At 42.0% G+C, this 12,444-nt stretch overlaps 1 non-coding gene across 1 annotated transcript; it reads right to left on the reverse strand.

Annotated features, from left to right (window-relative positions):
* Nucleotides 1-437: 437 nt before the first annotated feature.
* On the reverse strand, nt 438-545 carry LOC130959565 (small nucleolar RNA R71). The gene has a single exon (XR_009078638.1). It is a non-coding gene; the product is annotated as a small nucleolar RNA R71 (small nucleolar RNA).
* Between the last annotated feature and the right edge of the window lie 11,899 nt (nt 546-12,444).

Consider the following 12,444-nt stretch of genomic DNA (forward strand, 5'->3'; position numbering starts at 1 on the left):
ACCTGACCGAATTCTTCAAAGAAGAAGAAGACATGGCAGCCGAAAACAACAATAATGCAAACAATGCAAGGAAGGTGCTGGGTGACTTTACTGCACCTACTCCCGACTTCTATGGGAGAAGCATCTCTATCCCTGCCATTGGAGCAAACAACTTTGAGCTTAAACCTTAATTAGTTTCTCTAATGCAACAGAATTGCAAGTTCCATGGACTTCCAATGGAAGATCCTCATCAGTTCTTAGCTGAATTCTTGCAAATCTGTGACACAGTCAAGACTAATGGGGTAGACCCTGAGGTCTATAGACTGATGCTATTCCCTTTTGCTGTAAGAGACAGAGCTAGAATATGGTTGGACTCTCAACCTAAAGAAAGCCTGGACTCTTGGGAAAAGCTAGTCAATGCCTTCTTGGCAAAGTTCTTTCCACCACAAAGATGGAGTAAGCTTAGAGTGGAAGTCCAAACCTTCAGACAGAAGGATGGAGAATCCCTCTATGAAGCTTGGGAAAGATACAAACAATTGATCAGAAAATGTCCTTCTGACATGCTTTCTGAATGGAGCATCATAGGTATTTTCTATGATGGTCTCTCTGAACTATCTAAGATGTCCTTGGATAGCTCTGCTGGAGGATCTCTTCATCTGAAGAAGATGCCTACAGAAGCTCAAAAGCTCATTGAAATGGTTGCAAATAACCAATTCATGTACACTTCTGAAAGGAATCCTGTGAACAATGGGACAAGTCAGAAGAAAGGAGTTCTTGAGATTGATACTCTGAACGCCATTTTGGCTCAGAATAAAATATTGACTCAACAAGTCAATTTGATTTCTCAAAGTCTGTCTGGAATGCAACATGCACCTGGCAGTACTAAGGATGCTTCATCTGAGGAAGAAGCTTACGATCCTGAGAACCCTTCAATGGAAGAGGTGAATTACCTAGGAGAACCCTATGGTAACACCTATAATTCTTCATGGAGGAATCACCCAAATCTCTCATGGAAGAATCAAGAGAGACCTCAACAAGGTTTCAACAACAACAATGGTGGAAGAAACAGGTTTAGCAATGGCAAGCCTTTTCCATCATCTTCTCAGCAACAGACAGAGAATTCTAAGCAGAACCCCTCTGACTTAGCAACCATGGTCTCTGATCTAATCAAAACCACTCAAAGTTTCATGAATGAAACAAGGTCCTCCATTAGAAATTTGGAGGCACAAGTGGGACAGCTGAGCAAGAAAGTTACTGAACTCCCTCCAAGTACTTTCCCAAGCAACACAGAAGAAAATCCAAAAGGAGAGTGCAAAGCCATCAATCTGGCCGAATTTGGAGAGGAAGGGGAGGAAGTGAACGCCACTGAGGAAGACCTCAATGGGCGTGCACTAGCCTCCAATGAGTTCCCCAATGAGGAACCATGGGAATCTGGGACTCAAAATGAGACCATAGAGATTCCATTGGACTTACTTCTGCCTTTCATGAGCTCTGATGAGTATTCTTCCTCTGAAGAGGATGAGTATGTCACTGAAGAGCAAGTTGCTAAATACCTTGGAGCAATCATGAAGCTAAATGACAAGTTATTTGGAAATGAGACTTGGGAAGATGAACCTCCTTTGCTCACCAAAGAACTGGATGACTTGTCTAGGCAGAAATTACCTCAAAAGAGACAAGACCCTGGGAAGTTTTCCATACCTTGTACCATAGGCACCATGACCTTCAAGAAGGCTCTGTGTGACTTAGGGTCAAGTGTAAACCTCATGCCTCTCTCAGTAATGGAGAAGCTAAGGATCTTTGAGGTACAAGCTGCAAAAATCTCACAAGAGATGGCAGACAACTCAAGAAAACAAGCTTATGGACTTGTAGAGAATGTTTTGGTTAAGATTGAAGACCATTACATCCCTACTGATTTCATAGTCCTAGAGACTAGGAAATGCATGGATGAAACCATCATCCTTGGCAGACCTTTCCTAGCCACAGCAAAGGCTGTGATTGATGTTGATAGAGGTGAACTGATCATTCAAGTGAATGGAGAATCCTTTGTGTTTAAGGCTCAAGGATATCCCTCTGTCACCATGGAGAGGAAGCATGAAGAGCTTCTCTCAATTCAGAGACAAACAGAGCCCCCACAGTCAAACTCTAAGTTTGGTGTTGGGAGGCCACAACCAAACTCTAAGTTTGGTGTTGAACCCCCACATTCAAACTCTAAGTTTGGTGTTGGGAGGTTCCAACATTGCTCTGAGTATCCGTGAGGCTCCATGAGAGTCCTCTGTCAAGCTACTGACATTAAAGAATCGCTTGTTGGGAGGCAACCCAATATTATATTTTACATATTTTCCTTTGTTATTTTATTTTATTTTGTAGGTTGATGATCATAAGAAGTCACAAAATTAATTGAAAAAGCAAAAACAGAATGAAAAACAGGAAGAAAAACAGCACACCTTGGAGGAAGAAGCTGCTGGCGTTCAAACGCCAGTAAACCTAGCAGATGGGCGTTTAACGCCCAGTCTGGCACCATTCTGGGCGTTTAACGCCAGAAAGGGGCACCAGACTGGCGTTAAACGCCAGAAAAGGGCAAGAACCTGGCGTTAAACGCCAGGAATGGGCACCAGCCCGGCGTTTAACGCCAGTAATGGCTCAAAACGTGAATTTTGATGCCATTTGGTGCAGGGATGACTTTTCCTTGACACCACAGGATCTGTGAACCCCACAGGACCCCACCACCACTCTCTTTCTTCTTCCCCCATTCACCAATCACCTCAACACCTCTTCCCCAAAAACCCTTCACCTATCAAATCCCATCTTTCTCTTCACCACTCACATCCATCCTTCATAAAACCCCACCAACCTCACCCTTCAAATTCAAACCACTTTCCCTCCCAAACCCACCCATAATGGCCGAACCCCCTCTCCCCTCTCTCCTATAAAAACCCTTCTTAACCCCTTCATTTTCACACAACCTAAATAACACTTCTCCCCCTCTTTGGCCGAATACACCACCATCTCCCTCTTCCTCATTTCTTCTTCTTCTACTCTCTTCTTTCTTCTTTTGCTCGAAGACGAGCAAATATTTTAAGTTTGGTGTGGTAAAAGCGTTGCTTTTTCGTTTTCCATAACCATTTATGGCATCCAAGGCCGGAGAAACCTCTAGAAAGAGGAAAGGGAAGGCAAAAGCTTCCACCTCCGAGTCATGGGAGATGGATAGATTCATCTCAAGGGTGCATCAAGACCACTTCTATGAAGTTGTGGCCTTGAAGAAGGTGATCCCCGAGGTCCCCTTTTCACTCAAAAAGGGTGAATATCCGGAGATCCGCCATGAGATCCGAAGAAGAGGTTGGGAAGTGCTTACCAACCCCATTCAACAAGTCGGAATCTTGATGGTTCAAGAGTTCTATGCCAATGCATGGATCACCAAGAACCATGATCAAAGTGTGAACCCGGATCCAAAGAATTATCTTACTATGGTTCGGGGAAAATACTTGGATTTTAGTCCGGAAAGTGTGAGGGTGGCGTTCAACTTGCCTATGATGCAAGGGGATGAACATCCTTACACAAGAAGGGTCAACTTTGATCAAAGGTTGGACCAAGTCCTCACAATCATATGTGAAGAGGGCGCACAATGGAAGAGAGATTCAAGAGGCAAGCCGATTCAATTGAGAAAGCATGACCTCAAACCCGTGGCTAGAGGATGGTTGGAGTTTATCCAACGCTCAATCATTCCCACTAGCAACCGGTCCGATGTTACTCTAGACCGGGCCATCATGATCCATAGCATCATGATTGGAGAAGAAGTGGAAGTTCATGAGGTCATAGCCCAAGAACTCTACAAGGTGGCGGATAAGTCCTCTACCTTAGTAAGGTTAGCCTTTCCTCACCTCATTTGTCACCTCTGTTATTCAGTTGGAGTTGACATAGAGGGAGACATCACCATTGATGAGGATAAGCCCATCACCAAGAAAAGGATGGAGCACACAAGAGACCCCTCTCATCATGAGATCCCTGAGATGCCTCAAGGGATGCACTTTCCTCCACAAAACTATTGGGAGCAACTAAACACCTCCCTAGGAGAATTGAGTTCCAACATGGGACAACTAAGGGTGGAGCACCAAGAACACTCCATTCTCCTCCATGAAATAAGAGAAGATCAAAGAATCATGAGAGAGGAGCAACAAAGGCAAGGAAGAGACATTGAGGAGCTTAACCACTCCATAGGACCTTCAAGAGGAAGGAAGAGCCGACATCACTAAGGTGGACCCGTTGCTTGATTTCCTTGTTCTTTATTCTTCTGTTTTTCGAATTTTAGTGCTTATGTTTATCCATGTTTGTGTCTTATGATCATTAGTGTCTTAGTGTTTATGCCTTAAAGTTATGAATGTCCTATGAATCCATCACCTTTCTTAAATAAAAACGTGCTTAATTGAAAAGGAAAAGAATTGCATGAATTTTGAATTTTATAACAGTTTAATTATTTTGATGTGGTGGCAACACTTTTGTTCTCTGAATGATGCTTGAACAGTGCATATGTCTTTTGAATTTGTGGTTCATGAATGTTGGCTCTTGAAAGAATGATGAGAAAGGAGACATGTTACTGAGGATCTGAAAAATCATAAAAATGATTCTTGAAGCAAGAAAAAGCAGTGAATACAAAAAAAAAAAGAGAAAGCAAGCGAAAAAAAAAACCGAAAAAAAAAGAGAAAAAGAAAGAAAAAGAATGAAATAAAGTTGTGATCCAAGGCAATAAGAGTGTGTTTAAGAACCCTGGACACCTCTAATTGGGGACTTTAGCAAAGCTGAGTCACAATCTGAAAAGGTTCACCCAATTATGTGTCTGTGGCATGTATGTATCCGGTGGTAATACTGGAAGACAGAGTGCTTTGGGCCACAGCCAAGACTCAATAAAGTAGTTGTGTTCAAGAATCATCATACTTAACTAGGAGAATCAATAACACTATCTGGATTCTGAGTTCCTAAAGAAGCCAATCATTCTGAGTTCCAAAGGATAAAGTGAGATGCCAAAACTATTCAGAGGCAAAAAGCTAAAAGCCCCGCTCATCTAATTAATACTGATCTTCAAAGATGTTTTTGGAGTTCATTGCATATTCTCTTCTTTTTATCTTATTTGATTTTCAGTTGCTTGGGGACAAGCAACAATTTAAGTTTGGTGTTGTGATGAGCGGATAATTTGTACACTTTTTGGCATTGTTTTTAGTATGTTTTTAGTATGATCTAGTTAGTTTTTAGTATATTTTTATTAGTTTTTAGTTAAAATTCACTTTTCTGGACTTTACTATGAGTTTGTGTGTTTTTCTGTGATTTCAGGTATTTTCTGGCTGAAATTGAAGGTTCTGAGCAAAAATCTGATTCAGAGACTGAAAAGGACTGCAGATGCTGTTGGATTCTGACCTCCCTGCACTCGAAGTGGATTTTCTGGAGCTACAGAATCCCAATTGGCGCGCTCTCAACGGCGTTGGAAATTAGACATCCTGGGCTTTCCAGCAATATATGATAGTCCATACTTTGCCCAAGATTTGATGGCCCAAACCGGCGTTCAAAGTCACCTCAAGAAATTCCAGCGTTAAACGCCGGAACTGGCACCTGAATGGGAGTTAAACGCCCAAACTGGCATAAAAGCTGGCGTTTAACTCCAAGACAAGTCTCTACACGAAAATGCTTCATTGCTCAGCCCAAGCACACACCAAGTGGGCCCGGAAGTAGATTTTTATGTCATTTACTCATCTTTGTACACCTTAGGCTACTAGTTTTCTATAAGTAGGACCTTTTACTATTGTATTTGCAACAGATCTTGGTAGCCATCTTTGAGTTTTATGCTATCTTAGATCATTTGGGAGGCTGGCCATTCGGCCATGCCTAGACCTTGTTCTTATGTATTTTCAACGGTGGAGTTTCTACACACCATAGATTAAGGTGTGGAGCTCTGCTGTACCTCGAGTATTAATGCAATTACTATTGTTCTTCTATTCAATTCCGCTTGTTCTTTCTCCAAGATATCACTTGTTCTTCAACTTGATGAAGGTGATGATTGACACTCATCATCATTCTCACTCATGAACAAGGTGACTGACAACCATTCTTGTTCTACAAGCATTCGAGGCTTAGTGAATATCTCTTGGATTTCTGATTGCATGATGCATGGTTGATCGCCTGACAACCGAGTGCTCGCCTGACAAACGAGCCAGCCATTCCGTGAGATCAGAATCTTCGTGGTATAGGCAAGAACTGATGGCGGCATTCAAGAGAATCCGGAAGGTCTAACCTTGTCTGTGGTATTCTGAGTAGGATTCAATGATTGAATGACTGTGACGTGCTTCAAACTCCGAAAGGCGGGGCGTTAGTGACAGACGCAAAAGAATCACTGGATTCTATTCCGGCCGGACCGAGAACCGACAGATGATTAGCCTATGCTGTGACAGAGCATCAGGGACGTATTTTCACTGAGAGGATGGGAGGTAGCCACTGACAACGGTGAAACCCTACATGAGCTTGCCATGGAAAGGAGTAAGAAGGATTGGATGAAGACAGTAGGAAAGCAGAGAGACGGAAGGGAAGGCATCTTCATACGCTTATCTGAAGCTCTCACCAATGATATACATAAGTATCTCTATCTTTATCTTTATGCTTTATTCGTTTATCACTATACCCAATTGAGTCTGCCTGACTGAGATTTACAAGGTGACCATAGCTTGCTTCATACCACCAATCTCCGTGGGATCGACCCTTACTCGCGTAAGGTTTATTACTTGGACGACCCAGTGCACTTGCTGGTTAGTTGTGCGAAGTTGTGTTTATGCCATGGTATTGAGCACCAAATCTTTGGAGCCATTACTAGGGATTGTTTATGTTTTGAAAAGTATTGATCACAATTTCGTGCACCACCTATCCAGACTACTGCAGAAGGATATTGAATTCGAGTTCAGTGAGGATTGCAAATAAGCGTTTGAGAAGCTGAAAACCGCCCTGACTCAAGCTCTAATTGTGAGAGGACCGGACTGGAGCCAGCTGGTGCACGAAATTGTGATCATCAATGGCGCCATCAACATGGTACGCTCATTGCAATCTCAACTCTTTATCACAACTCCGCACAACTAACCAGCAAGTGCACTGGGTCGTCCAAGTAATAAACCTTACGCGAGTAAGGGTCGATCCCACGGAGGTTGTTGGTATGAAGTGATGAGCGGATAATTTATACGCTTTTTGGCATTGTTTTTAGATAGTTTTTAGTAAGATTGAGCTACTTTTAGGGATGTTTTCATTAGTTTTTATGTTAAATTCACATTTCTGGACTTTACTATGAGTTTGTGTGTTTTTCTGTGATTTCAGGTAAATTCTGACTGAAATTGAGGGATTTGAGCAAAACTCTGAAAAAGGCTGACAAAAGGACTGCTGATGCTGTTGGATTCTGACCTCCCTGCACTCGAAATGGATTTTCTGGAGCTACAGAACTCCAATTGGCGCGCTCTCAACGGCGTTAGAAAGTAGACATCCAGGGCTTTCCAGCAATATATAATAGTCCATACTTTATTCGAAGAATGACGACGTAACTTGGCGTTGAACGCCAAGTACATGCTGCTGTCTGGAGTTAAACGCCAGAAAAACGTCATGATCCGGAGTTGAACGCCCAAAACACGTCATAACTCGGAGTTCAACTCCAACAGAAGCCTCAGCTCGTGGATTGATCAAGCTCAGCCCAAGCATACACCAAGTGGGCCCCGGAAGTGGATTTATGCATCATTTACTTACTCATGTAAACCCTAGTAGCTAGTCTAGTATATATAGGACATTTATCTATTGTATTAGACATCTTTTGACAGTTTAATCTCTTTGAATATTCGGTCACTTGATCAGGGAGAGGGCTGGCCATTCGGCCATGCCTGAACCTCTTTCACTTATGTATTTTTCAACGGTGGAGTTTCTGCACACCATAGATTAAGGGTGTGGAGCTCTGCTGTACCTCAAGTATTAATGCAATTCTATCTTCTTTTATTCAAATGCTATCTTAGTTTTATTCCAAGATATTCATTCGTACCCAAGAACATGATGAATGTGATGAGTTAGATAACCCTCATTATCATTCTCACTTATGAACGCGCGTGATTGACAACCACTTCCGTTCTACATGCAACAGAGCTTGAATGTGTATCTCTTAGATTCCCCAACAGAATCTTCGTGGTATAAGCTAGATAGATGGCGGCATTTATGAGGATTCGGAAAGTCCAACCTTGTCTGTGGTGTTCCGAGTAGGATCCTGGGAATCCGGAAAGTCTAACCTTGTCTGTGGTATTCCGAGTAGGATTCCGGTAATGAATGACTGTGACATGCTTCAAACTTGCAAGTGCTGGGCGTTAGTGACAGACGCAAAAGATTCAAGGGATTCTATTCCAATAGGAGCGGGAACCAACCAGTGATTAGCCGTACTGTGACAGAGTGCGTGAGCATTAGTTTTCACTGCGATGATGGGATGTAGCCATCAACCATGGGTGATGCCTCCAGACGATTAGCCGTGCGATTGACAACCGCATAGGATCATTTTCCCGAGAGGATTGAAAGTAGCCACCGCTGATGGTGAACCCCTATACACAGCTTGCCATGGAAAGGAGTAAGAAGGATTGAGCAGAAGCAGTGGGAAGGCAGACGTCCGTGAGTCATACAGCACCTCCATACACTTATCTGAAATTCTCACCAATGAATCTACATAAGTATTTCTATCCTTTTTATTATTTATTATTTATTTTATTCCAATAATCACAATTACCCTTTAATCTGTCTAACTGAGATTTACAAGGTGACCATAGCTTGCTTCATACCAACAATCTCTGTGGATTCGACCCTTACTCACGTAAGGTTTATTACTTGGACGACCCAGTACACTTGCTGGTTAGTTGAACGGAGTGGTGAATTCAACCAGTGCCATAATTAGAACATTGATCACAAATGATACAAGAACATTGATCACAATTTCGTCCACCATGAAGCAAGCTATGGTCACCTTGTAAATCTTAGTCAGGCAGACTCAAATGGTAATGGATGATATATGAATAAAACATAAAGATAAAGTTAGAGATACTTATGTATTCCATTGGTGAGAATTTCAGATAAGTGAATGGAGATGCTTTGTCCCTTCCGTCTCTCTGCTTTCCTACTGTCTTCATCCAATCCTTCTTACTCCTTTCCATGCCAAGCTTATGCAAGGGTTTCACCGTTGTCAGTGGCTAACTCCCATCCTCTCAGTGGAAATGTTCAACGCACCCTGTCACGGCACGGCTATCCATCTGTCGATTCTCAATCAGGCCGGAATAGAATCCAGTGATTCTTTTGCGTCTGTCACTAACGCCCCGCCCTCAGGAGTTTGAAGCTCGTCACAGTCATTCAATCACTGAATCCTACTCAGAATACCACAGACAAGGTTAGACCTTCCGGATTCTCTTGAATGCCGCCATCAGTTCTAGCCTATACCACGAAGACTCTGATCTCACGGAATGGCTGGCTCGGTTGTCAGGCGAGCGCTCGGTTGTCAGGCGATCAACCATGCATCGTGTATCAGGAATCCAAGAGATATTCACCCAATCTAAAGTAGAACGGAGGTGGTTGTCAGTCACACGTTCATAGGTGAGAATGATGATGAGTGTCACGGATCATCACATTCATCAAGTTGAAGAACAAGTGATATCTTGGAACAAGAACAAGCGGAATTGAATAGAAGAACAATAGTAATTGCATTAATACTTGAGGTACAGCAGAGCTCCACACCTTAATCTATGGTGTGTAGAAACTCCACCGTTGAAAATACATAAGAACAAGGTCTAGGCATGGCCGTGAGGCCAGCCTCCCAATGATCTAAGATCTAAAGTGATCAAAAGATGAAAATACAATAGTAAAAGGTCCTATTTATAGGAAACTAGTAGCTTAAGAATTACAAAGATGAGTAAATGACATAAAAATCCACTTCCGGGCCCACTTGGTGTGTGCTTGGGCTGAGCATTGAAGCATTTTCGTGTAGAGACTCTTCTTGGAGTTAAACGCCAGCTTTTATGCCAGTTTGGGCGTTTAACTCCCATTTTGGTGCCAGTTCCGGCGTTTAACGCTGGGAATTCTGAAGGTGACTTTGAACGCCGGTTTGGGCCATCATATCTTGGGCAAAGTATGGACTATCATATATTGCTGGAAAGCCCAGGATGTCTAATTTCCAACGCTGTTGAGAACGCGCCAATTGGGCTTCTGTAGCTCCAGAAAATCTACTTCGAGTGCAGGGAGGTCAGAATCCAACAGCATCTGCAATTCTTTTCAGTCTCTGAATCAGTTTTTTCTCAGGTCCCTCAATTTCAGCCAGAAAATACCTGAAATCACAGAAAAACACACAAACTCATAGTAAAGTCCAGAAAAGTGAATTTTGACTAAAAACTAATAAAAATATACTAAAAACTAACTAAATCCTACTAGAAACATACTGAAAACAATGCCAAAAAGCGTACAAATTATCCGCTCATCACAACACCAAATTAAATTGTTGCTTGTCCCCAAGCAACTGAAAATCAAATAAGATAAAAAGAAGAGAATATGCAATGAATTCCAAAAACATCTATGAAGATCAGTATTAATTAGATGAGTGGGGCTTTTAGCTTTTTGCCTCTGAACAGTTTTGGCATCTTACTTTATCCTTTGAAATTCAGAATGATTGGCTTCTTTAGGAACTCAGAATCCAGATAGTGTTATTGATTCTCCTAGTTAAGTATGATGATTCTTGAACACAGCTACTTATCGAGTCTTGGCCGTGGCCCAAAGCACTCTGTCTTCCAGTATTACCACCGGATACATACATGCCACAGACACATAATTGGGTGAACCTTTTTAGATTGTGACTCAGCTTTGCTAGAGTCCCCAATTAGAGGTGTCCAGGGTTCTTAAGCACACTCTTTTTGCCTTGGATCACAACTTTATTTCTTTCTTTTTCTCTTTTTCTTTCTCTTTCTCTTTTTTTTTTCTTTTCTCCCTCTTTTTTTCGTTTTTCTTCTCTTCTTTTTTTTTTTGTATTCACTGCTTTTTCTTGCTTCAAGAATCATTTTTATGATTTTTTAGATCCATAGTAACATGTCTCCTTTTTCATCATTCTTTCAGGAGCCAACATTCATGAACCACAAATTCAAAAGACATATGCACTGTTTAAGCATACATTCAGAAAACAAAAGTGTTGCCACCACATCAAAAAAATTAATCTGTTATAAAATTTGAAATTCATGCAATTCTTTTCTTTTTTCAATTAAGAACATTTTTTTATTCAAGAAAGGTGATGGATTCATAGGACATTCATAACTTTAAGGCATAGACACTAAGACACTAATGATCACAAGACACGAATATAGATAAACATAAAGCATAATTTTCGAAAAACAGGAAAATAAAGAACAAGGAAATTAAAGAACGGGTCCACCTCAGTGATGGCGGCTTGTTCTTCCTCTTAAAGATCTTATGGAGTGCTTGAGCTCCTCAATGTCTCTTCCTTGTCTTTGTTGCTCCTCTCTCATGATTCTTTGATCCTCTCTAATTTCATAGAGGAGGATGGAATGTTCTTGGTGCTCCACCCTTAGTTGTCCCATGTTGGAACTCAATTCTCCGAGGGAGGTGTTGATTTGCTCCCAATAGTCTTGTGGAGGAAAGTGCATCCCTTGAGGCATCTCAGGGATCTCATGATGAGAGGGGTCTCTTGTTTGCTCCATCCTTTTCTTAGTGATGGGCTTGTCCTCATCAATGAGGATGTCTCCTTCTATGTCAACTCCTACTGAATAACAGAGGTGACAAATGAGATGAGGAAAGGCTAACCTTGCTAAGGTAGAGGACTTGTCTGCCACCTTATAGAGTTCTTGGGCTATAACCTCATGAACTTCTACTTCTTCTCCAATCATGATGCTATGGATCATGATGGCCCGGTCTAGAGTAACTTCAGACCGGTTGCTAGTGGGAATGATTGAGCGTTGGATAAACTCCAACCATCCTCTAGCCACGGGCTTGAGGTCATGCCTTCTTAATTGAATCGGCTTCCCTCTTGAATCTCTCTTCCATTGGGCGCCCTCTTCACAAATGTCAGTGAGGACTTGGTCCAACCTTTGATCAAAGTTGACCCTTCTTGTGTAAGGATGTTCATCTCCTTGCATCATGGGCAAGTTGAATGCCAACCTCACATTTTCCGGACTAAAATCTAAGTATTTCCCCCGAACCATTGTAAGCCAATTCTTTGGGTTTGGGTTCACACTTTGATCATGGCTCTTGGTGATCCATGCATTGGCCTAGAACTTTTGAACCATTAAGATTCCGACTTGTTGAATGGGGTTAGTGAGAACTTCCCAACCTCTTCTTCGAATCTCATGTCGGATCTCCGGATATTCACTCTTTTTGAGTTTGAAAGGGACCTCGGGGATCACCTTCTTCAAGGCCACAACTTCATAGAAGTGG

This window comes from Arachis stenosperma, chromosome 10, assembly GCF_014773155.1.
Source record: "Arachis stenosperma cultivar V10309 chromosome 10, arast.V10309.gnm1.PFL2, whole genome shotgun sequence".
Lineage (NCBI taxonomy): Eukaryota > Viridiplantae > Streptophyta > Magnoliopsida > Fabales > Fabaceae > Arachis > Arachis stenosperma.